The sequence below is a fragment of the Nuphar pumila genome, chromosome 6 (genome assembly GCF_984573655.1).
Source record: "Nuphar pumila chromosome 6, dmNupPumi1.hap1.1, whole genome shotgun sequence".
Classification (NCBI taxonomy): domain Eukaryota; kingdom Viridiplantae; phylum Streptophyta; class Magnoliopsida; order Nymphaeales; family Nymphaeaceae; genus Nuphar; species Nuphar pumila.
Window position 1 is genome coordinate 22,126,479 of NC_143254.1, and position 27,641 is coordinate 22,154,119.

The following is a 27,641-nucleotide window of genomic DNA, read 5'->3' on the forward strand; positions in this document are numbered from 1 at the left end:
TGATCCAATTAGTAAATGCAAGAAAAAGAAAAAGCGGCAGGTGGGGATCGATCTTTTCATTGGTGCATGCATCAAAGCGAATTCCTTGAATGAGGTACACAAACATTGACTGTTTTCAGAAGTCTTCATCACATAACATAAGTCTTGTGGCACAGGGCCACTATTGATAACCTCTCACAAGTGCCTTTGAAATTGATGACCTCATGCTCTATTCTTAGTCCCCACCCAATTCCAGCACAGAAACTGCCATCTAAAAGGGCACCCATCTGGACCACCTTGCCATAAGTTATAAAAAAAGGAGAAATGAGTATGACATGAGCTATACTCAAAGGTCATAGGCTAAGGTTTTGAAACTTATTTACTCAAACAGGTTGCTTCAATAGATTGAAAGGCAGAAATCAGCCGTTCAATAGTTTGCTTGGTTAAACAATGCAGCCTTCATGAAGGGTTGGCACAAAAACTTTTGTGCTATCTATGTAACAAGGTATAAGAAAGAAAGCTTACTAAGAGATTTGCGATCCTTGTCCTATAAAAGATTCTTCTTGATGGTAAAGAAGAAGAAAAAGCATCCCAGATCAATATTTCTGAACTCAAAATGCCACAGATCAGGAACGGCATGTGAGTCTGGTGCATAGGATCCATTTGGATCTCTTCAACTGAATTTGGATATTGGATCTATATAGAACAATATTAGGAATTATGGTTTCTATAGGCCATTTTTTTCTATAAGATAATTTGAGACTTTATGTGGGGTTAATTATTCAGTTTAATTTGGAATATCATACAATAGATGGTAGATTGTAGTTTAGACCTTGTGACCTCTTTTTGATCACGCATTTCAAATAATAAACTTTAACTATTGAAAAGTAGGTGAATTACAAGTTTTTTTCAATACTTAAAGTCTATTATTTTACCGTATGGAAAAATAATATACTTTAACTACTGAAAAAAACTTGTAATTTGTCTACTTTTCAATTAATGAAGCCACTAGATCTTCTATTGTTTTATGTTGGTTTATAATCTCTCACGAGGACATGGTTAATGATAGATTTCTGCTATGTATCATTCATTTTATTTTGTTTTCCAAACTATATATAGTTCATTATGGAACAATGAAAGATGGGCTTGAGAAGCTTATTTTACTTAGTCCCCCTCACATCCTCCCTTCCCCCACTAGTCACCGACCACACATTGGCTGGTCACTGGTTGATAAAACACTTGAGGTCCCCTACCCACTGGTAGTACAGCCAGCTTCGACCTTGTTGCAAGGAATGCCACTCGTGAGTTTCAAACTTGTGACGTCCAGTCAACTTGGTGACATTCACAAGTCGCTTGTACCAGATGAGCAGGAATAAGATTAACATAATGGAAGATAACTTGCACTAGAGCATAGTTACTGTGTTGTCTACCATGGCTTATTCTCTGCAACTAATGCCTTTTTTTTTCTTTTTTAAAAAATAGGCTCTTTTTGGATTCAAATATCTTCAACATGATTATTGATAGTGGAAGTTGAAAAAACCAAATTGCTGGGGAAAAATGAAACAACTAGTTTATGAAGCTCATGGTGTGATGTAATGTTGCATTATAGGAATGCATATAGATAACAATGGGAACTCCTTGGCAACACCATTGATGTTTTATACATGAAATGTACATTTACCATCAATTTAATAATACGAAGAAACTATATATGGTTCTCTTATAGAAAGAGGTTTGATTTGAAGGCTATGTTATAGTAGACTTGAAAAAAAATTTGGAGCTTTAATTGAACTTCTAATTAGAGGACTTCAGAACAGTTTGAATCCTGATTTTCTACATGAGAGGCAAAATGTATGAAACTCGAACTAAGGAAGCAAATTATGTTACATGCAATAAAAGCATAGGCATCAACAATGTCTTTTTCCTAGTCGTACCACAAGTTGGCTAACCATTTTCAGCATTCCTTTAAGAAGACAAAACATAGAACAACAAAATAACCAAATGTAGAAAACAAAATAAATAAAAGAAGCGCTTAAATTAGGCCATCCACTAGTGCAAATACTCAGTCTAAGCCTTATTGCACATAACATGAAATCGGCTGAGTCCATTAATTGGGCTGCTTGATAAAAATTGATCTGTTTACCAAAATATATGCCCGAGCTTAGCTTTTCACTAAATATGCTAAAAAGGCAAGGACGTAACTCGTTACATGTAGGGGTGTCAACGGGCCTGGTTTACCTGGACACACCCGAACCAAATCCTATAGGGTCTAGGTATGGTGATAAATAAGAAGACCCGATTATGAGTCAGGTCCAGACCTGAAGGTCCGATTTATACATGGACCCGGGTATAGTTTGTGAAATTTTATACTAGACATTGACTCGACCCGAGTTCCGATTAAGACCCACTATTTTTCAATGCAAAAATGATAAAAATATATGGTTTTACTGGGTATGGTCTGGGTTTGGTTCATGTAGCTCTTATCGGGTCCAAGTATGTTTTTTCTTATAGTGGACCTGATTAGACCTGGGTCTGGACCCGATACCATACCCAAAAATCTGGTCCAAGTCTGGTTTCACCTTGGTCCCAACCAAAACCGACCCGTTGACAACCCTAGTTACATGCTATAACATAAAACACTTACCTAGACCAAAATAGGCCAGGTTTGCAAGGGTACTTGAGTTGGCCTAGAAGAGAAAGTATTTGGTACTCTCTTGGGTAAGGACCCCCTTAGTTAGAACTCATAGTAGGAGGTTTTTTTACTAAATCTAATCCCACGAATGTATTCATCATGGTCAAACTACTAGGAATCGACTCTTGGATCATATTGTTTTGATGTAAAAATACAATTTTATAGGGGTTGAAAATTTGGTAAATTGTAGGCAGTTGATTTTCCAACTTGCAAAATCTTATATATGCATGTTGGAACAAATTAATCCAAGCGCCCATCTAACTCAAACATCATGTAGATCATATCTCGGTGGCCAGATGTGCAAAAAATATTAAAACCTTACAAAGGTAGCAAACATTAACCCATATATAAAAATAATTGTTCTATATATATCACGATATCATACAGCGGTAGGCACTCTTGATTGTGTGGATCTAGCCATCAAATGGTAGATCTAACTGTAAAGGTATACTTAGCATGGTTTATTTACTATGTTAGAAGTAGGGGTGGCAATCGGGTCGGGTTGGCGTGTCAGCATACCTCAACCCGAACCCGACCCGTTTATTAAACGGGTCGGCTGTGGCAAACACGAACCCGACCCGTTTAATAAACGGGTAACCCGACACGACCCGCCAACCCATTTAATAAATGGGTTGGGTCGGGTAAACGGTTTTTCAGGTTCGCGGGTCAGGTTGGCGGGTCGGGTTGGCGGGTTGACGGATCGGGTTGGCAGGTAGGCAGGTTGGCGGGTCGGGTTGGCGGGTTGACGGGTCGGGCAGACGGGTTGGCGGGTTGACCCACCCGCCTAACCCGTTTATTAAATGGGTCAGCCGGGTTGGCGGGTTGGCATACCCCCAACCCGAACCCGACCTGTTTAATAAACGGGTTACGCGGGTCGACCCGTTTATTAAACGGGTTGGCTTAAGCCCAACCCGAACCCGCCTAAGAGGCGGGTTGGCGGGTCGGGTTGGCGGGTCGGGTCATGAGAAACCGAGTTGTTTTATTGCCAGATTTAATTAGACTTTTGTTACTGTGTTTCATATCTAAATCAATCACTGGGAAGTTGCCAAAGGATTCATAGTTGGCTACCTAAGAAATGCCAACCCTCCATTTTGTATAATCAGAGTTGGTCGCCACAAGCAAAATAGCTCATGGTCTATCAAAGATGTAAAGAAGATCAAGAGTGTTCATACAACAATGGGCAATAGGTCTTAAAGCATACAACTGAAACTTACAAATCTAAATTTCATTAACAAGTAACAAATCAACACAGACAGAATTGCAAAACAAGGTGCATCACATGCATAAGAAGAGAGCTCTGAACTAAAAAACTAGACATAGAAACCACCAACGCCTCCTTCTAGGGCTGCAAACAAATCAAAGAGAGAGAGAGAGAGAGAGAGAGAGAGAGAGAGAGAGAGAGAGAGAGAGAGAGCATTCACCATTCAACATTACCAAAATACATCCAACATAATATTGGATGAGAGAGAAACATAGGAGTAAGACAGCCACAATCTAGATGGTGACTCTGTACAGTTTAGAGTACAAGCAGATCAAACCCCTGTCTCTACTATGTAATTGAAGAGCTAGATACACATCAGACATGACCCGTTGGCGAAGCCTTCCAAAATCGAATTTGTTGCCCCTGAAGAAGATGTCGTTTCTTTCGGTCCAGATCACCCACCATGCTGAAAACAACCAAACCCGCCACAATAATCTCCATTTTTTTGTGCCTTAAAATCATGGGACCAAGCAAGAGGTCCCGACTAACGGAACTCGGACGAGTTTGAAAAGACGGTGCACCCCAAGTTTGAAAAAATAAGTCTAGAATGCCAAAATAGGTGAGTCATGTCCTCTACTGCCTTCTAGAGAGAGAGAGAGAGAGAGAGAGTCCATAATGAAAAAAATTAGTGTCTTTGGCTAAGCTGGAACATGAAAATCTTCAGGAGCTCAAATGCACCATACTGGTATGCAAAACATTTTGACAATTCTGGAGTTTGATCTTCATCGGAATTTTATTGGAATATAAAGCAAGCCTATGGAGCATAATTAGTGGCGTTTTATAATTCATGGAATGTGATGAACTTCACAAACTCTAGCACTTTTACATGTAGAGGTTCAGAAGTTCCAACTTAATCACATGAAACTTCATAACAATATTACCACTGGTAGAAGAAACATGGGATTTATAAAACTCACCATTTCTGTCAAAAGTAGGCCAAAGAATCATCAATAGCACAAAATTGAATTTCAATAACAGATTTATCTTTTAAATACAGTACCTCTAGGATGAAAATGGGTTAACTTTTAGGTGGTGTTTGGTCATGCCTGACCGCCAACACTGTATTTGACATGAGAAAGCCATAAGGGCTACTTTCTATTTTATGTAAATTTCAGAATTTTATGAACCATAAACATTGATTCAGCAGATTAACCAAGATTTCTATTGATAGCAAGTTCTAGCATTGGAACATATAGAGAAATGCACTCAAATAGCTGACTACTTTTCAGGGAAAGTCTTGACAAGCATGCCGTAATAGTTTAAATTGCCATGTTTGATGGAAAGAATAGGCTCTATAATTTTGCTTTCCTGGGCCTAGTTATTAGCGTAACTATCTTATCAAAAACTGCAAATGTAAATCCTTTTAGTAGTCTATAAATGATGCTATTGCTAAGCCATGAGGGTGTTTCTTTATCATATATGTGATATTGTTGTAAGATCATCATCGGAGAGGTTGGTCATAAATTCGGAGCTAGTTTTGCTTCTACACTATTCCATTCTACTTCATCTAGATGCAATCAAAATATGGAATTCTCCTAGACCTAGTACCATTAGGAACTCTGAAAAAGAAGGTGTCCCTTTATTTCAGTTTCTATTGTCAGTAGTAGTAGATTCAAAGGAAATGTTTTAGACTTTTAATTGCAATGGTTGTTGAACCATCTATCTCACACAGAGCTATGCGTGTTTCTTTCCAAATCCATGAAGCTGCACCATCTAAGCTTTTAGCATCGGCTAAAACCATGTAGGAATTGAGAACTTGACCAAGGAAAAAAGAAGTGCCCCTAGCTAATAGTTTCGAGAAGAGATGCTCCTAGTTGTTGGCATTTCAGTATTTAATTAATTGCAAGGTAAGTCAGGTTTTTATCTAAAATTTTAGGTGAAAAATTGATGCACTTGATAGAGCACCTAAGTAGTTATGGGTTGTGGGGCACTTGCAATGAATCAGGATACATTTGGTCAGTTGTAGAAAGTACATATTAGATTGATATGCGCCAGTTGTCCAAAGAATTGATTGTTTCAAAGGAAGCACATGAATTTGCTTTAGGTTCCAGCAAAAGTGGCCCAGTCTGTACCGATTAGGATTGGATTCTTGCATATTACGATTGGCTAATCTTACATGGTGGCCATTGAAAGTTACTCAAGGCTTATCATGAGCCAGCAACTTTTCCACAACATACAGTCTCTATCTATAGAATTTGTGCTTAATTTGGTGTAACAGAAGGAAGCCTGACAGGTAAACCATCTCGATCTTCTGATTATACAGAAGAGGCTTCAGGCAAAAATTCTCATTTGCCTTCAAATGGATGCGATAAGAAAGACTGTAGTATAAATTAACTTGGCAAAACTGTGATGTCATAATAATAATATTAATACAAAATAAATTCAGAACTGAGAGATTTTGAGATCTTTAAAGGGCTGAGAACATGATGCACCCTCGGAATTTGATTTAGGACGATCCGCTAAGAAGAAGAAAGTGGATATTTAGCAACTTTGAGGATCTGTTTGAACCCAATTTATTTCCTGCATCATGTTTGGTTTTTGTTTGAATATTGGATCTAACCGAGATCTGCAGTAGAGCTAAGAATTTTTTCTTTACTTCTATAAATACTTATTGCAGGGCCTGTTAATAGAGTTTTATTGAATGGGATTATTATAGTATTTCTTGCAATTTGTTTCTAATTTTCAGTATATTGTAGCTTTATAAATCAGTGATAGATTAGCGTAAATGTAGCGTAGTTTGATCCCACTGCGAGTCTTCCATTTGCATCATAGCTTCACATTATTAATGTAACAGTGCTTGGTCCACTCTGCTTTGCTTATCTCGCTAACAATAAGTTTGGTACCACCAGCAGTGGTCACTAAACGGCAGAGCACTTGCATGGACTTCCATATATGTAAATGCTAAAAGATTACTAGGTCGTGAACATGGTCAGGAGAACCACTAGCATAAACATTCTGGTCTTGAGACATGGTCACATAAACCAGAGGCTAGCAGAAATTTTGAATTAATGAAGGTAGGCAAAAATCAAAACTTGTCATAGGGATTTTTCTTTTCAGTAATAAAAGAAACAAACTATATTGCACTGAATAATATGCTGAGGAAGGAAAAGGTTTTAGCTTGCACGGCCATGTTTCTCATTACCACGTTGGAATCCGATGGTTCTTAAATCCGGTATGGATGGGACCAAATCGAAGGGATGCCATGTACACTAGAAGGAAGGGTTGAACTTTCAATTTCAACCTTATATCATTGAGCTATTTCAGTCCTCTCCACATGGTGGGTTTCCCTCTCAATCCTCACTTAAGCTCATTTCTAGCTCATGTTCATTCATGCCATGGTCATGAACTTATATATAAGCATCCATGGAGAATTGAGATAATACCTCTTCCATTATGTAGGCCCATCCATAACCCATGTAAAGTGGGTTACATGCAGCTGCAAAATGATATTAAATCACATAATTATATTACATTAATTACCATTTTCGTGGCTCTTGGGGTTTCATTTGTGAGACCCTATGACTATACCGGATTCAGTACTTGGATCCAACGTGCTTTATGGGCATGCCATGGAGATGGATCACCTAATTTTGTTGTCCATTATTGTTTGAAGGGTGAAACATAATTGCTATGTCAAGACAGTCTGCATTAATGTGTTTTGTTAACTATTCCTGGGAGGCTGAAGCCAAACCCTTGTCCCATCTATCACTTCACGCGCTGGGTCCTTGTCTTAGACATTATTGGAAAGAGTTTTCTTTTCTTGGGGGGCCTTGGATAGTGTTAGCCTTGTATTTTTTTTTACCCAAAAAATAAAAGAAACTCTGTTTTTTAAAGGGTAAACCAGTTATTTTTAAAATTTCATGAAATATGAAAAACCAAAATAAATAGGGTTTAAGGTTTTTGATTCCCAAACCCTACCCTCTCTCATTCTAGAGTTTTTGACATCCGCCGATGTCCAGTGAGCTCAGACGACCTTCATGAGTGTCCTTAGGCACACACACACTCTCTCTCTCACTGTTGTTGAGTAATGAGGGTAACAAAAATATTCACGCGGAAGCAATATAGGATCTAATAAAGGCACAATCAAATCACAACACAAGAGTTTACGTGGTTCGGTCAACACGACCTACATCCACGGAACACAGAGAGAATAATCCACTATAATAAGAGTAGAGAGTACAACGTCCAATAGTTTGCCCAAAGCTAAAGAGAATAACAACAAAGGAATCACAAAAAGAGAGGGATATAAGATTACCTCTCAAGTGCACAACCCGAGTCAAAACCCACACTACAACCAACACCTCTCTCTGAGGATCAATGCGTGGTGATGAACCTTCTTCCTTTCTCTTCTTCTTCTTCTCTCTCTCTCTCTCTTCTTCTCTCTCTACACGTTACACACAGTACTCTGCTCTTCTCCTACCAGCACACAACCTTTGCACCCCTATTTATAGATGACATAGAGTCTTCTAAATGTGAGCCTTCTAGACTCATTCCAGAAATCGAAGGGATTTTGACTCTTAAACTTCCTGCATTAATGGGAAGTGAGTGCCTATTCCACTTTCCCACATCATTAATAAAGGGATAAGGCTGACCCTTCAACTTCTCCTACATTAATGGAAAGTAGTGGGTGGCTATTTCACTTCCCCACACTATTAATGAGGGATAGGGCTGGACTCAACAACTGTTTGTCGCCCTCTCACTCTGACTCTCTCCCCCTTTCTCTCTCTCTATCTCTCTCGTACTCTCTGTTTGCCTTTCTCTCTTTGACTCTCTCTCTCTCTCTCTCTCTTGCTCACTTGCTCGCTCTTTGTCTATCTCTCCCTCAATCTCTTTGAGTTACTCTTTGTTGTTTACACAACAAATTATGAAATTTTCAACCTAACCTAGGACTAAATGTGATAGTGACACCATGCTAGAAAACATTGGATTAGGGAACTGCACCATTTGATTGTCATGTTATTTTAGCTTGTGCTTTGCTAAACTTGGAGACTCGAGATTATTAGCATTTTGATTTTCGGTGAGGCTTGAAGCAGTGAGATTTGAATTTTAGCTTAAATTATCAGGATTCAAGCAATGAGATTTAAATTTTAGTAGTTATAAAAGTGTAGTGTGATAATATTTTTATTATTTTAGTAGATAAATTATTATTGTATAGATTATGAAATATGGAATAAGAATTATGAATTTTTTTGATGTATTAACTACTAAAGGTCTGCAACCGGATGCATTTGTTAAATGGTTACATGTCAATTTTGAAATATGGAATGACTTTTACTCATGTTTTATTTTGTCAAATGATAACATAAATTTTATATTTTGATAAATTAGAAAAAATATAATTATATTTTCACTTGTTCAATTCTTATTTGCTTTTCACTCGAATCCTAAGTCACTTTCCTCTTCGTTTCTGATTCAATTCTTATGTCGCTTTCGAGATGATTCTCAGTTCACTTCTAAGTCGCTCTATGCTTCCCGCTTTCACTTCCCAAATTGCTTTTCGCTCCCTTTTCGACTGACAACTCTCGAACAAACTCACTCCAAACATATTATGATGCAGGTTAGGTCATGGTATATCTGATGGTAATACCGTCAGAGGTCCCTCAAATGTGATTCATCTATATATCGTGGACAAGTTGCTCATATTTAGGATCTATAAGATTTTTTTAAACCATATATGCTGTAGATGAATGGCTTTTTGAGTGTAGAGAATGGATGGCTGAAAATCTCTGAATTTTACCATAACGATTTCTTCATCACATGAATGAACTGCATCTAAGGGATCACTGACTGTATTTACTGTCATGTGTACTTCTGACATGTTCTGAATTCTTCAGAGCATTAGGATGTCAAGGAGTATCTAGGATCTGATAAAAACACTCTAAAATCCAGATTACAAATACATGCATGCACACACACACACACATGCCTGCAAGTGCAGATGCGCACACATATGGATTAATCTTTGGTGCCCTTAGGGGTGCCATACTCTCTAATAGGAAGTTATTGTTGTAGATGTTATTTAATCAATAAGGCTCAGGGTTTGTTCAGCAAGAAGCATATACTTTGGAGGATTAATTATTTGAAGTAAAAATTGTTTTTTCCTTTTCGATTGATGGGGTTCTAATACATTATGTGTGTTTGATATTTAGATTTGCTTAAAAATTTATCTACATCAAAATATTTTAACCTAATGCATGTTATCCACTAATATGACTATATATGCAAATCTATCTCGTCATATGTGCGAAACATTCAATTTGATTGGAAGTGTTGGGTCGCCACCATGTGGAAGTAAGTCTGGATGCATAGTAACGAGGTTCTCTTTGAAGGTGCAGCCACAAATATAAAACTCGTCCAACTTTGTGTCAGCCTAGAGTGCGAAGAGTGGAAGAGGCTCAAAGCTGAACCTAGTCGGGACAACTTGCCTCATGTCTTGCAGATTTAGTGGGCTGCACCCCTTTTCCACGACCCCAAGTGATCACTCATCACCTGCTTTTAGAGATGGCAGTGGACCGAGGGGAAATGGGGCCCCGCCCCACCTCACCCTGTTTGAACCGAGGATGGAGGGCATGAAACGAGGATGGAGGTTAAAATCAAAACCCGTATGAGGTGGACTTACACTTTTCTCCACCCCGCCCCATCCTGTTCCCATCCTCGATCCCCGCCCCGCCCCACCCATCCCCCATCCTTCTTTAGAGATGGTAATGGACCTAGGGGAAATGGGGCCCCACCCCGCCTTACCCTGTTTGGACCAGGGATGGAGGACATGAAAGGGGGATGGAGATTAAAATCAAAATCCGTGTGGGGATAGAGGCGGGAAATGGATGGTAGGATTTTGAGAGGGGGCACAGGTGGATACCTTGTCCCCCGCTCCCGTCCACTGCCATCCCTACATGCTTTTTGACCTGGATTTTTTACTATGTACACTACTGGGTCATGTACTTCAGAAGGCTTTTATGAACAAATTTGAATTTCCTTCTCAAAAAAAGAAACATTCAATTTGAACACTAGAAAATCAATAGGTCGGGTAAAAAAGTACATTACCCTCAAGGGTGCCAAAGTTTAAGTACAGGTCACACACACCCCTCTCCGAGAGAGAGAGAGAGAGAGAGAGAGAGAGAGAGAGAGAGAGAGAGAGAGAGAGAGAGAGAGAGAGAGGTTTTGTGTGCATGGACCTAGCCACCAAAGCCAAGATGGAATATTTCAGATGTATTTTTATATTTTATCTTTATATTTGATATTTTTATATTGTTGTTAGATTTTAACAGAATTTTCATTTTGGAAAAATATAAAAATATCAAATATAAAGATAAAATATAAAAATATTATGTACTTCTGGAAATTGTGATTAATTTGCCATAAAAATCATGGCTATTGAGATTTTCATGGTATGTCAGATTCTTGCAAAAATATAGTAAGCTTTCCAAAAATTGCTACCTCTTTTTTTCATTTTTCTTTTTGGCAGAGCCCTTTGAAGGTCATGAACTTCGGTTGATTTTGAAGTAGTGCCTCATCCTACCAAAAAAATCACTTCTTTATCTTATACTACGTTAGTAATCAAACACAAGCCCATGATCTAAAATTTATCAGGCAAATTTATTGGCCTGGTGCATGGGACTTAATCTGAATCTGCATATGAATCTAGCATCAAGTAGGCTACTCATCTCTGGATCCACCTGGGTCAGACTGTGATCCAACCTCATGACAGCTGAGAGAGAGAGAGAGAGAGAGAGAGAGAGAGAGAGAGAGAGAGAGGATCAACATTACCACTCCTGAAGATCAACAAAATGTTGAACCCATGAACCGAACAATATAGAAAACAAAACTAAAATATAGAGAAATAAAAAGCTAAAGAAAAAGAAACTATGGACAGATAACAACAAACAACAAAGCCAAGCTCAATTAGGATCCGTTGGATTAGAAGAAACCACCAATGAGTGAACGTTGTTCAGAGGGAAGAAGAGGTCTCGAAGATGCATACGTAGAATCGCATATACATCAACCAAGATTTTATGGACAAAATTATTAAAGACGACCAAAATTTGATGAAAAGTAGCATCATTGCGTGCCATCCAAACAAACCACCAAGTAGTAAGCAACCACGTCTTCCAGATCAGTCTCCACTGCTTGCATCGCCTAATTTCAATAGGACCCAGGAGCATATCCAGCGCAAAAGACTCCTCTTTGACACTTACGTCTGAAGATCTCCACGTCGTATTAAATAGGGCCAAAAAGATTGGGCAGGACCAGAATAAATGAGAAGTTGTTTCTTCAGCAGCTTGACAAAGCACATACCAGCTAGGTAACTGAAAGCCCAACTTCTTTAAATAACTGAGTCTGAACCCTATCATGCAAAATTAACCAAGCCAAGACCCGAGATCTTGGGGAAGGGCCCTTAGCCCATAGCTACTTTTGTTTGGATGGCACGAAAAGTAGCATCATTGCGTGCCATCCAAACAAACCACCAAGTAGTAAGCAACCACGTCTTCCAGATCAATCCCCACTGCTTGCATCGCCTAATTTCAATAGGACCCAAGAGCAGATCAAGCGCAAAAGACTCCTCTTTGAAAATTACGTTCGGAAATCTCCACGTTCTATTAAATAGGGTCACAAAGATTGAGCAGGACCAGAATAAATGAGAAGTTGTTTCTTCAGCAGCTTGACAAAGCACACACTAGCTAGGTAACTGAAAGCCTAACTTCTTTAAATAACTGTGAGTTTGAACCCTATCATGCAAAATTAACCAAGCCAAGACCCGAGATCTTGAGGAAGGGCCCTTAGCCCATAACACACACTCAGGTAACTAATCAGCCCTCGGAGGGAGCAATGATCTATACACTTTGTGAGTATGAAACACACTATTTAGCGCAATCGCCCATTGCAACCACTGATCGTAATTTCCTGCATCCTCAATTTGATCTCTGGAAAACAATAAGGCTCTCAACTACATGCTTCGCAAGTGCGAGATCGCCAATCCCCCGGGTTTCATGACGAAAAAGAGATAAATCTGGAACACCATATTTAGCATGAAGCAAACGAGCACATGGAGAACCTGGTTGATGGGCTATCCAACATTACTTGGCCACAAGAGCAATACTCCATTGTCTTGGAGCAAAAACACCTAAGTCGACCATACGCCTAGGTAACTCCACCATTCGCCAACCAACCAAATGACGCTTACTCTAAAGTTGACACCCAGACCAAAGAAAATCTGCCATTAAACGACAAATCACTCTGGTTGTGGGCCAACCAAATCACAAACATGGATGATCCTGCAAAAGAAATGTCCCACCACTTATCAAGAAGGGCCACATAGCTTTTGGAAAAGCGATGAGTTTGATGTTTTTGCACAGGAACTGTGCCAAAATTCAATGATTCCATGGATGAGCAAGTGCTGCGTTTCAAAAGGTAAGCAGTGGGGCCCAAGCCTGGAATTATAGTCCAAATTTGAAGCAAGTTAGAAGCCAAATTTGTCCCTTTCAAATGTTGATTGCCTCCTGTGCTCTGAAAGGCCAGACCTTGAACCTAGGGGAAAAATGAGAAGTTGGCTACTGTTCTACCTGTTTACTTATTGGCATATGTCGACATTCAAACTGTTTGAGAAATTGGCTGTCCTCATCAAGTTATGGGTATCTGGTAAAATTTCCTTAAAAATGGCGAGTAGATGATTTTCATGTGCTTGCTCTCCTTAGTTGGAATACACAATAAACTGGACCCCCAACATGCCCTTCTTTAATTGCAAGGTAATAAAAAAAAAAACGAAGAGGAAAGGCCTATATCTTAACAGAAAAGTATATTGGACATAAAGAAAAGAATACTGCAATAATGATCAAGAACATAAATTTAGACAAGTTGAGAAGAATGGCAGCCCCACTCACCTTGTTTCTTGAGCAACTTTTTTACCTTTCAATATATAGACAAATTAAATTCTACACAAAAGAAATAAAATATCCTGATTTCCCACCTTCCCTCATTTGCTTTCCACAATAATTTATGTCCAAACTTTCGTAACATCTAGTTCCTTTATGAGTTTGCAACTTGTTTGGTGTCTTGCTTTTGCGTGATGACATGCAAATCCAGCAAAATATTTCACACGTCCCACTTCTCTTATTTCATCTTCCTCTTCTATATTCCTTCAAGATTATGTGGTGTGTGCCATATATACACAGGACCATGGTTGGCAAACTTGGCGAGGAAACTCTCGTGACTCATCAAGTTGTCTTGGATCGGGACCTAAAGTAGTATAACTGGGTTAGGACCAAACTCGGCCGAGTCAGCAAAGACTGGGATGAGTTTATCATTGACTCGGCCTAGTCTTAGCTATCATGTGAATGAAACCTCATTAACTAAGCTTTCAGATTTTCAAAGCTAGATTTGAATATATATATATATATATATATATATATATATATATATATATATATATATATATATATATATATAAAGAGAGAGAGAGAGAGAGAGAGAGAACTGGGCAGATGAGAATTCGAAACTACATTAATTTGAAAATTCAAAACATTTTTCAAAGCACTAAACAGTAAGTTGCATTTGGTGTTGGTACTAGGTGGATGAGAATTTATTAGCATTCAAGAGAGAGAGAATTAAATGATAATATTTAATACTAAAATAATAATAATAAACAGGCATTTTACCAAAATGACACTATTTTAATGCATCTAATTAACTCTCTCATGCCATTATCTATACTTTTTTAAAAAGTTATGTTTAGAATATAAAATATCATGATTACATATTTAGGTTTTATCAAGTACATTATGATATTTTGCAAATAACACACTAAGTTTCAATTTCAAATAGTGAAAATTCAAAATTTTAATATTTTAAAATAGATTTAATATATATATATATATATATATATATGAAGTTATATTTATTACTTTATATAATAAATCACCCTAATATGTTATTTTTATTTTTGTATCATAAATTAAATACTTATTATTTATTTTTAATAAATTGAATAAAAATTCTTGACTCGCCTGAGTTACTGAGTTAACTCGCCCCAGCCATCGAATTGTATGTGGCCGATCCGATACCGAGTTCCAAGAATGTCAGCCATGCTGATATCCATATTCTATAAGCAGCCCAAACATTGGGGGATTCTTTTACACGCACAAACGGATACTGCTGCTCAATGTGCCTAACATGCTTTAAGGCCCATTTCATTGAGGTATAATGTGGACCGACCGAAGACTGAAAATTTCCACCCCTTTTATGTTCCCCACTTATATCTTCTTGAACTCCAACAAAATTGCTCGTGCCAATTTCTAAGAATATGTGCCTTTGATTTACTTTAGCAAAATGACTTGCATCCTACGGGGGTGTTTGGTATACTCAAAATCTAGAAAACTAAGCAGTTGAATGCATAACCTCTCTTTAACATATACAAATACCCATAGTGCTCAAAATGTTCATCAAATTCATACATAAATATGAGGCGGCCAGGTTTCTTTCTCTTGGGGTGGTTTCTAGTTTCTGCATCTTTTATGAAAAAAAAAATCATAAATATTATAATAGTCTCTATACATTTTATTACATGCAAACTACTAAATGGTCCAAATTCAGTCCCAAGGGCTCCACACATTGGGCTATGTGGGTAGACTTAAAAGTGTTCAAGTTGAAAGATGTCGCCAGTTCAATACCCTTAGTGTGTGTCTTTTGCTGCAAGGTCAAAGCTGGGAGTTCAGGCAGGAGTTGTAACGGACCTCAAGGGTTTTATTGGTGGAGGCTTGCACTAGAGGCGGGGTTAGGTTCACACTGATCTCGGTCATGAGTCATGATCGATGAGAACTGGGTTTTCGCTTGGCTTAGCAGAGAAAAAGGGACTAAGTTGGATCTTATCACATGAGGTTGATATAGAACAAAAGCGATCGTGGATTCAATTGAAATCCAGAACTTGACCTAGTCGTCATGACTGGATCTAATTAATGTGAGATTTGAAACTTATCCTAGCTCGGCTGTGGATCCCATCATTTGAAATAGGATGGGTTCCATCCTACATTCAATCCTAGCCATCCAGCAGAACCATCTAGCCGTTGATTGGATGGCTAGTATTGAATCTATGATGAAACCCATCATATTTCAAATGATGGGATCCGTGTTCGTGATGGACTGGCACAATAGTGTTCCAATACTGTCGCTCGTGGTGGACCCTGCAAACTATTATTTGGGCATATGGTAGATGTGGTCAATGTCATGACATTCACAAAGGTATATCCTATATTCATCCAGTGCAATAATATACTACACATATCGTGTTCTCCACGAGTACTGCCTTCCCCTCATAGAGAGAGAGAGAGAGAGAGAGAGAGAGAGAGAGAGAGAGAGAGAGAGAGAGAGAGAGAGAGAGTCCCATAGACTTTGATATCTCACCATAAGTGGGATATCTCAAACCGTTCAGCAATTGGCAAACAGAAAGAGGACTTAATTGTCAAAAGATAAAACTGAAAATTCATGTACCCACTTCATCGTTATCATCAATTCAAGCAGTGTCATCTACATTGGCATGTGTCAAGATCTTTTGCTTTTGTTTCTTCAGTTTTCTTGGCCATTTCAGGATGATTATGACCTTAAAATGACCTATTTTGAAATTGACATTAGAAGGAAAAACAAAATGGTGGTCTCCAAAGGCTAATAATTGTGCCAAGTTGAGACTTTATTTGTAAGATTAGTGTTAGGAAAAGAATTAAATGATGGTTTCCATGGCTAATAATTGTGTACACTTTGATCTTTTCGTAAGCAATTTTGGCATGAATGGTGACATGTTAAAGCTTAGAAGTTTCAGCCTGATATTTTTGAGATGAAATATGCAACTAAGACCACTGATTGACCAACGGGGGCTCCGCTTGTCTGGTGGAGGAGCTAGTGCACGTCACCTTCTGTTGGGATGTTGCAAGTTCAATTCCCAATGATATCATTGTATAACTGGTAAGGGTCCGCCTAACCCCAGCTTGCCTTTCACACACAAAAAAAAATAGATCACTGCTTGACCAATGAACTTATAAACTGCTTAATTTGATGCATTTATGGCTTAGTCGAGCAAACTTTACAAGTCAATACAGCTCATAGCTTGATCAATTCCATTCCATGAACCTCATTCCATTTTTTTTAAAGAACTGGATTTGATTGAGAGAGGAGCTTTCATTACAAGAAAAACCCTTATTACTGGCATGTTTCCCCTTAAGCGCCAATAAAAGAGCATTTTTACTAGTGTTATTTTACTTAGCACCCGTGAAAAAGTGAGTTATACTGGCACAAACTGTATTGCACTGTGTATAACGAACTTTTTAGGGGTGCACTATAAGAAAAACGTTAATTAGCGACAGATTATTTCCATCGCAAAGTTACGACGGATTAACGAGAGAAAAATAGTCATCGCTAAAATTGAAATTTGCTGCAGAATTAGCAACGAAAACATTCTGTCTCAAACTCCGTTGCTAATTAGCGACGAAAAAGTTCTGTATCAAACTCTGTCGCAACTTAGCGATGGATTAGCGACAAAATTTTTTCGTCGCTACTTAGCGACAAATTTTGATACAGAACTTTTCTGTCGCTAATCTGTCGCTATTTTTTGATATAAGCCCATCTAAGGTGCAAAATTCTCTCTCTCTCCTCTCTCCTCTCTCTCTCTCTCTCTCTCTCTCTCTCTCTCTCTCTCTAATTACCCCCAAATCAGGTTCTCAGTCAGAGAACCCTAACCCTCTGCCGGCCCCTTAGCCTACGCCGGCTCCTTTGCCTCCGTCGGCCCTCCCTGCATCCGGCTACCTGTCGTCGACAACCCAGACTGAATCCACTCTATCGCTGCTCCCTTCCTTGAGCCCCGATTCTCGCCTCATCGGAGGTCACCCGACGTCAGAACCCCCATGTGCCATCTGCCGCTGGCGAGAACCCTCTCTCTCTCTCTCTCTCTCTCTCTCTCTCTCTCTCTCTCTCTCTCTCTCTCTCTCTCTCTCTCTCTCTCTCTCTCTCTCTCCTAGTCTTTCGATGTCTTCCTCTTCGTCTCCTTCTGTTTTTCGGCCGACAGGCAAAGGCTGCCTGTCTTCACAAAGAAAAATGGTGGTGTTTGGGTTACCGTATCTTTTCGCCTTCCGACCCCCCTCAAGTCTCTCTCTCTCTCTCTCTCTCTCTCTCTCTCTCTCTCTCTCTCTCTCTCTCTCTCTCTCTCTCTCTCTCTCTCTCTCTCTTCCTCTTCGACCCCTTCTGTTTTTCAGCCGACAGGCAAAGGCTGCCTGTCCTCTATTTTTACAGGCAGGGGTTGCGCCCCAGCTTGTCTCCCTTTTTCGACCGGCAAGCAGAGGCACCCCTGCCAGTTTTTTCGACAGGTCGACAGGGGAGACACCCCCTGCCGCCTGTGACAAAGAATGAGGCAGGGGCTTTGGGCACTTCCCTCGTTCCTTCGGGCTGGCAGGGGCTTTGCCCCTACTACCTGGGTGTTTTCGGCATGCGGGGGCAAGGCCCTTGCCCTACCATTCCTTCTTTTTCGTCAGGGAGGGGTCAAGTTCCCTCCTTATCTTCTTTTTCTTGGGTTTTTAAGGGAGGGGCTCAACCCCATCCCGTTTCTCCTTCTTCGTAAGGGAGGGGCAGATACCCCCTCCTTGTTGTGTGGGTTACGAGGGAGGGGTTCGGCCCCAACTGCGCCTTCCCTCTCACTGTCACCCTCGTCCCTCTTCACCGTATATAAATGTGCATTACAATATATAAATATGTATTGCAGGTACGTACCTGAACTAATTGTGTGATGCTTAGTGCTAAGTATCGCATACGGCTAAAAATACAATGCAAAAAGAAATAAGAAAAAAATACAATGGCAAAAGCAATGCAAATCGGGTAAATACCGTGGTGAGTAAGTGATGCAAGCACATCACATGTTATTTACTTTCTTGGATGCAACACTTTCTTGTTCACACACTCACTAATTAGCGATAGACATGTTCCATCGCTAATTAGCGACTAGGAAATTGCGATGAAAGTTATCTGTCGCTAAATTGTTCAACAACAAATTTGCGATGGTTTACGTCCATCGCTAATCCACAGATTTCTTGTAGTAGTGTATACAAAAAGTGTTCCAGTAAAAGTAATTTTTTATGGCACAAAAAATAAGTGTGCTAGAAAAAAAATCTAGCGCACTCTTGTAATGCGCCAATTAAACCTTAGTTTTTTTTGGTGCACTACAAAAGTCCACCAATGAAAGTGAAAACACAATTGCCCCTTTTGCATTTTTACTCTCTCTCTCTCTATCTCAACCATCGTCGACTCTCTCTGCCATGTCTGTCTGAGTTCCCTTCTCCAGCATCCATCACTCTCGATGGGTTCCTTCACTGATTCGCTCAATCTCTCTCTTGCTTGCTCATGCTAAATCAGATTTTTTCATATATGCTTTATATTTTAAGGATTTTGCATTTTAATTTATATTTTTATAATTTATTAAGTGAATGCATGCTAAATCTTATTTTTTTCACACATGCTTTAGATTTTTTGGGTTTTGCATTTTAATATATATTATTGTAATTTATCGAGTGAATGCATGCTAAATCCAATTTTTTTAAACATGTATATTTTAGATTTTAGGGATTTTGTGTTTTAATCCATATTTTTGTTATTTATTTAGTGATTGCACGCTAAATCTAATTTTTCTCTCATTTATTATATAGATTTTAGGGGTTTTGTATTTTAATTACTAATTTTGTAATTCATTGAGTGAATGCATGCTAAAACTGGTTTTTTTACATTATAATTTCTAATTTTATGTAATTTATTGAGTGAATGCATGCTAATTCTATTTGTTTCTCATGCATGATTTAGATTTTAGGGGTTTTGTATTTTAATTCTTAATTTTGTGTAATTTATTTAGTGAATGCCTGTTAATCTATTTTTTTGTCATGCATGATTTAGATTTTACGAGTTTTATATTTTAATTCTTAATTATGTAATTTATTATGTGAATGCATGCTAATTCTGTTTTTTTTCTCATATATGATTTATATTTTAAGAGTTTTTCATTTTAATTGATAATTTTGTTATTTATTTAGTGAATATATGCTAATTCTATTTTTTTCTCATGTATGATTTAGATTTAAGGAGTTTTTCTTTTTAATTCTTAATTATGTAATTTATTTAGTGAATGAATACTAATTCTATTTTTTTCTATTGTATGATTTTAGGAGTTTTATATTTTAATTCTTAAATTTATATTTATTTATTGAACGCATGCTAATTCTATTTTTTTTCTCATGTATAATTTATATTTTAGAAGTTTTGTATTTTAATTGTTACTTTTATAATTTATTTAATGAATGTATGCTAATTTGATTTTTTTTCTCATATATGATTTAGATTTTGGGGGTTTTGTATTTTAATTCTTAATTATATCATTTATTCAGTGAATTTATACTAAATATGTTATTGTATATAACTTAAAATTTAAGAGTTTTTTATTTTAATTATTAATTTTATAATTTATTGAGTGAATATATGATAAATTTGATTTTTTTTGCATTATAATTCTTAATTTTATATAATTTATTTAGTGAATGCATTTTAATTTTATTTTTTTCTCATGCATGATTTAGATTTTTGGAGTTTTGTATTTTAATTCTTAATTTTGTATAATTTATTTAGTGAATGCATGCTTATTTTAATTTTTTTCTCATGTATGATTTAGATTTTAGGGGTTTTGCATTTTAATTGCTACTTTTGTAATTTATTTTATGAATGCATGTTAAATCTGATTTTTTTCTTATGTATGATTTACATTTTAGGGGTTATGTATTTTAACTTTTAATTATGTGATTTATTCTATAATGTATGCTAATTCTATTTTTTTTCATGTATGATTAGATTTTAGAGGTTTTGCATTTTAATTGGTAATTTTATCATTTATTTAGTGAATGCATATTAATTCTATTTTTTTTCTCATGTATGATTTAGATAATAGGACTTTTGCATTTTTATTGTTAATTTTGTTTTTATTTAGTGAATGCATGCTAATTTTGTTTGTTTTCTCATGGATGATTTAAATTTTAGGAGTTTTATATTTTAATTATTAATTATATAATTTATTTAGTGAATACATGCTAATTTTATTTTTTTTCTCATGTATGATTTAGTTTTAGAAATTTTATATTTTAATTCTTAATTTTGTATAATTTATTTAGCGAATCCATGCAAATTCTCTTTTTTTATTATGATTTAAATTTTAAGGGTTTTATATTTTTATTGCTAATTTTATAATTTATTTAGTGAATGCATGATTTTTTCTCATGTATGATTTAGATTTTAAGGGTTTTTCATTTTAATTCTTAATTGTGTAATTTATTCAGTGAATGCATGCTAAATTTGTTATCATATATGACTTAAAATTTAGAGATTTTGTATTTTAATTATTAATTTTGTTATTTATTGAGTGAATGCATGCTAAATCTGTTTTTTTTCTTATATATCATTTAAATTTAAACTTATTATTCAGTTTTCAGCAGATGAAAAATCGTACACTAGTATCATTACAAGCATCGACATAGAAATTTAAAATGTCTATTGAGTCATTAGGTTTTGCTATGTCATATTAACATAATCGATGCATGCATTTTTAATGTAGTAGCTAGGAGGACAAGAGGTCATATATACACATTGGCTATTGTAGGCCTTCACCCAAAATAGATGGTTGTCATTAATAAGTATGTACAACCCATAAAGCGAGAGACACAATACCTTAACAGTTTTATAAGAACCATCACACAAGATCCTTGCCAGACACCTTTATATTTTTTCACTTGATGTGCATTACCAACTTCCCACAAGAAAGATGCTTGGGCTGTTACAAATATAGATATTTTGTAATTGATTTAATCTTTAACATTTATCTCTTTAATAGTAGGTAAGATATATTGTAAATAAAAGAAAAGTTTGAAATTTCGAAGATGATGAAGGGATGAGTGCTGAAAGAATGTGCTAGAGCCTGAAGAAACTTCAGGTTTGAGCTTAAGATGATCTACAAGAGGCATAATATTCTTGAGAAGTGTCTTGCTTTATGTCCACCTTACATCCATCACCATCAGTGAGAGTATTTGATGTGTTATTTTGATTCTCGTTTATCGAGGGTTTGCATTTTGTATTTTATGTTAATGTTGTATGCATTCATTATATATGATTGTAATAATGTATATATATCTCACTTATATATCTTTATAGGTGCTAAGTACACTAAATACAACCAATCATGCCTAATAAAAAATTTCAGACGCTATGGGCATAAAAAGTTTTACACGATATCAAGGAGATAATGTACATATCATATTTTGTATGGTTGTCATTCATGTATAGAACTTTTAATCATATTTCATTTATTTGTAGGTTGGTGATAAAGAGGCATGAACTTCTCGAGGGCAGATATTATGCATGACCCATACCAGTAAAAAACATGGGGGATGTAAGTGCAGAAACATATCAAGCTATGGTAAGACCTATTTGCTTCATTAGAGTTCATTGTTATTCATAAAAAAATTATATATGAAAGCAAAATATGTAATTTTTATTGAATTAATATGTTGTCTTGCATATAGAGATTAGAGACAATATAGTTTACTTGTCTTAAATGTCGAATGCATCCGTAGACAGTCCATCGTGAGGGGATGTCCTATCTTAGGTTTTGGGACCAGACAAATATGGACGTGTATAGATGTTTAGCATGGGGGTGCTCAGTAATAAAGTACTTGGTGCAGGTTTAAGTCAATTAGAACTCATGCATGAAAATACTACATGTCGCAAGAAGATAAATGCAATGCAAGAAGAACTCACATGTTTGAAATTTGAGGTCTCAATGTTGAAGGGGCTATTGTTAAGAGTGGTGAATAACAATCAATCAAGTTTCTCACAAGCTCCTTAGGTAAGTTGTTATAATTAAATATTCTAATCTTATACATGAATTTGTATTTGGTTATTTATATGTATATATGTGTGTATATGTATGTGTAATTCTTTCATCTATATTTATTTGAATACCTCATATATAAGCATGGTATAATTCATGAATTGTCAAACTGTACATATATATTTAAATTGAAACATATAATTTTTTAGTTATCTAAGATTGTTTATATATATATATATATATATGATTTTTTCTATATTAATTTTAATATATGCATGAATTTTCAGACTACCTTCTCTTTATGCATGATTTTTTTATAGTAGGTTGAATATGTGTATGATAAAGTTATAAAGTACTAGAGTTATGTATGTATATATGTGAATGTTGAAGTTATGGAAGGTTAAAGGAAGAAATATATATAGTTGTCTGTATATGCATGCTTTAAATGTTGTATTTCTTGCAGGTTCTTAAATATAATATTGAAGTTATGAAGGTTGGAGTTATAGAGGATTGAAATAATAAATATATATAGTTGTGTATATGCATACTTTAAATATTATGCTTTTTGTAAGGCTTCAAATGTGAATGTTAGAGTTAAGGAGGTTGGAGTTGTGAAGGTTAATTATGGAGGTTGAAGTTATAGAGTGTTGAAGGAAAAAAATATATATAGTTGTATGTGTATGTATACTTTAAATGTTATGTCTCTTGCAGATTCTTAAATGTAAATATTGGAGTTATGAAAGGTTAAAGGAATAAATATATATAGTTATGTGTGTTTATATGCTTTAAATGTTGTGTTTGTTGCAAGACTTCAAATGTGAATGTTAGAGTTATAGATATTGAGTTATGAAAGTTGAGAAAAGAAATATATATAGTTGTACGTGTATGTATGTTTTAAATATTGTGTTTCTTGTAAGTTCTTAAATGTAAATATTAAAGTTATTGAGGGTTGAAGGAAAAAATATATGTAGTTGTGTGTGTATATTATAAATATTGTATTTCTTGGAGGTTTTTTTATATGAATGAATAAATCTACCTAGAAGTATATTTATTTTTGAATAAATGATTGGATGCATATATAAGCAGATTTATTTTTGAATAAAGGAATGAATATATGTATGAATAAGTTTATTTTTTAATAAATATATGTATAAACATGTTCATTTGGTGATGAATGATTGTAATAGTTGATTCATATTAAATGCAAAAAATGAATATATGTATGAACAAATTCATTTATGAATGGATGAAATGAATGAACAGGTTTATTTGGAATGAATGAAATGAATATATGTACAAATAAGTTTATTTTTAAATGAATGTATGTATAAGAATGGTTATTTTGTGATGAATGAATGAACGATTGTAATAATTGATTCATATTAAATTAAAAAAAATAATGTATATATGCGCATGTTCATTTATGAATAAATGAAATGAATAAGCAAGTTTATTTCAAATGAATGAAATGAATATATGTATGACCAAATTTATTATTGAATGAATGTAAGGACAAGTTATATGAAAAAATTAAAAGAGCAGAAGAAAACCCCATTTTTCTCGCTCTAAAAAAGCTTTAGAAAAGTGGCATTTTTTGACAATAAAATAGTGCCAAAAAAGGCATTTAGCCTTTTTCTGGTGCTAAAATAGCGCCAGAAAAAACTCTTCTTTGCACTAAAACAACGCCAGAAAAAAACATTTTTTTGATGCTATTTTAGCACTAGAAAACCCTCTCCTGGCACTATTTTAGCACTAATAAAAGTTTTTTACCAGCGCTAAGGAGACTTTTACTGATGCTATTTTAGCGCCAGTAAAGATCAGTTTTCTTGTAGTGTTTAATGCCATAAAGTTCGTATAGAAGAGTTCTTCGTAAACAACTTGAGCAACCAAATAAAATGCTACCCTTCCACTTGAGGCTCACATTTGGAGTTTTTGTGTATGAGATGATGTTATGTGTTGTGTCTTACCTATGTTTTTTATTAATTGATTTTTTCAGCGTTTTGCTTGTTTACATGGCCTACAATCCCACTTGAAATTATTTTAAGAGTGTGTTTAGGTATGGATGAAGGGATATTCTTAATGGGTATCCATGGCATTGATGTCAAGGGGAAGCTTATCAATCATGAGACATTGATGTCACAATATTGCAAAAGTAAACTGCCAAGGCACCTATCATGATGGGGGTTGCATGTCATTGTTTGAAAGATATCCTTCTCTACGATACTACCAACTAATTGCTGAAAATAAAAGCAATTTTGCCCTTAAATCCTTCCCAACAAATGAAAAATGTCATAGTAGTTCTGAGGTCAGACGTGTCTCTTTTCTTGTGGGACTATAGGCCACCTCACTAATTGAGTGGGGAGTGTGAAGGGGATCCCACATTCCTCCATACCTATTTGTCTAAGGGGGGCCTTCTTGAGGGTATTTTTGTTATGCATATAATGCAATGAGTCCATATCCATGGACACAAAAGAAATATAAGAAAAGGACAGGTGATAATGCTCTATTATTCTATTATTGCATGCAACTAGGGGTGTCAATGGGTTGGGTTGGACCCCTGACCTGACCTGTACCAAACCCTATAGAGTTAGGGTTTGGTGATAAATAAAAAGTTTCAATTAATATATGGATCTGGGTACAATTTGTGAAATTTCATACCAGACCCAGGCCCAACTCAAGTTCCAACTAAGATACGCAAATTTTCAATACAAAAAAGATAAAAAATATATTGTTTTACACGGTATGGTCTGGTTTTGGCTCATGTATTCTTCTTTTCTTTTTTTTTGGAAAGGCAAGCTGGGGTTAGGCAGACCCCCACCAGTTATTATTCAACATACCACTGGGCTTTGAACATGCAAAGTCTCACCACAAGGCTATATGATTTTTTTATGATAGATCTGATTAAACCCGAGTCCAGACGGACTCAAATCGAGTCTGAGTCTGATTTCACCTGAGTCTGAACCAAACCCGAACCCATTGACACCCCTACCTGCAACCAAGCATTTGAAGGGGAGGCAAGCTAGCAAGCTAAAATCTGGACGAAAACAGCAAAATATGTTAAATTCAAAGGCTTTTTATGCACAACCAACTTCAGGAATCGATTCCCAATAGCTTTTAGGTCATGAGTTCTTGGAAAAGCATGATAGAGGGCATCATTTTCCAAATTTATTTAGGTATTTGCCATGGGAAATTGGGCAAGCTCTTGAAAATGATGAAAGATGTCTTTTCACCCATTATTGTAAAATATTATGGTATAGTGATGAGTGAGTGACTACCATGTCCTTGTCCTTGTCCTTGCATACCTTAAAATGACAACCACCTCGTCTTAAAAGGGTTGGACACTTGAGACTAGGTGATCACCTTTCAAGGCATAAAAGTTATTTAATTTTTTTGGGGTTTGGAAATGAGATATATTCCCTTTAAGAGACAAATGGTGCTAACTCTTAGGCAACAAGGAAGTAGGAACAATGAACCAGGTTTGTATAGTTCCAAATAAAGAGTAAATAAAGACACAAATGAACTATTTTTGCCGAAAATGGTCGGTGCACTGTAAATTTTGTTAAGTACACAATTACCAATAAATTTCTTAAGTTTGATATATGGTACAGGATCTAATTAAGAACTTTTTTTTGAGAAGGAAAACGATTTATTAACCCTGGTGAGGATCTAATTAAGATTGATAGGACATTGGTTCTAAAGCACATGACAGTTACAAGTTAGATTAATAAAGTTCATTGACAAATGAATTTTAAGTTAAAATTCAGTTGGAATTACAGTATTAGGTCTGCCTGTCTGGTAAGTTTTTGAGATCAGGCCCCTCGATTCTTCAAGTAAAATACTTAATTTACATATTTGCTAAGTACTAATTTTTATATACTCATAGCAGATGAATATTCAGCAGCATTTAACAGACCTTATTTGTAACATATTTTCTATTGGATAGTTTTTAAAATTGTATGACATTTTAAGGATACTTATTTTTGATATATTTAGTACATTGTTGTAGGTAGGGGTGGCAATCGGGTCGGGTTGGCGGGTCAGCATACCTCAACCCGAACCTGACCCGTTTATCAAACGGGTCGGCTGTGGCAAACACGAACCCGACCCGTTTAATAAACGGGTAACCCGACACGACCCGCCAACCCATTTAATAAATGGGTTGGGTTGGGTAAACGGGTTTTCAGGTTCGCGGGTCAGGTTGGTGGGTCGGGTTGGCGGGTTGACGGATCGGGTTGGCAGGTAGGCAGGTTGGCGGGTCGGGTTGACGGGTCAGGTTGGCGGGTTGGCAGACGAGTTGGCGGGTCAACCCACCCGCCTAACCTGATTATTAAACGGGTCAGGCGGGTTGGCATACCCCTAACACGAACCCGACCCGTTTAATAAACGGGTTAGGCGGGTCGACCCGTTTATTAAACGGGTTCATTTTTTCCAAACCCGAACCCGCATAAGAGGCGGGTTGGCGGGTCGTGTCAGGTTTTGCCACCCCTAGTTGTAGGAGGCTTTCCATTTTATTTTAGATATTTTGCAAGATTTAGTTTTGACTTTCCAAGGCATTTTTGAGGCTTTGCATTGGAATAATGTTTCCCGGGAAAAAAAATCACCATTTATTTTGAAACAGATGATACTTTAAAAATATCATGATATTTTTTAGGATATATGTAAAGGGTTTGAGGAAAAAATCATGATATTTTCAAGATGTCGGTAATATTCGTTCTATAGTCAGGAGCCTACATGCGTGCGACTGGGGATGTGAACGAACAATCGACCAAAAGCAACTGATCCGTTAAATAGCACTCAAAAGCTTAGTTTTCAATAGCCATAAA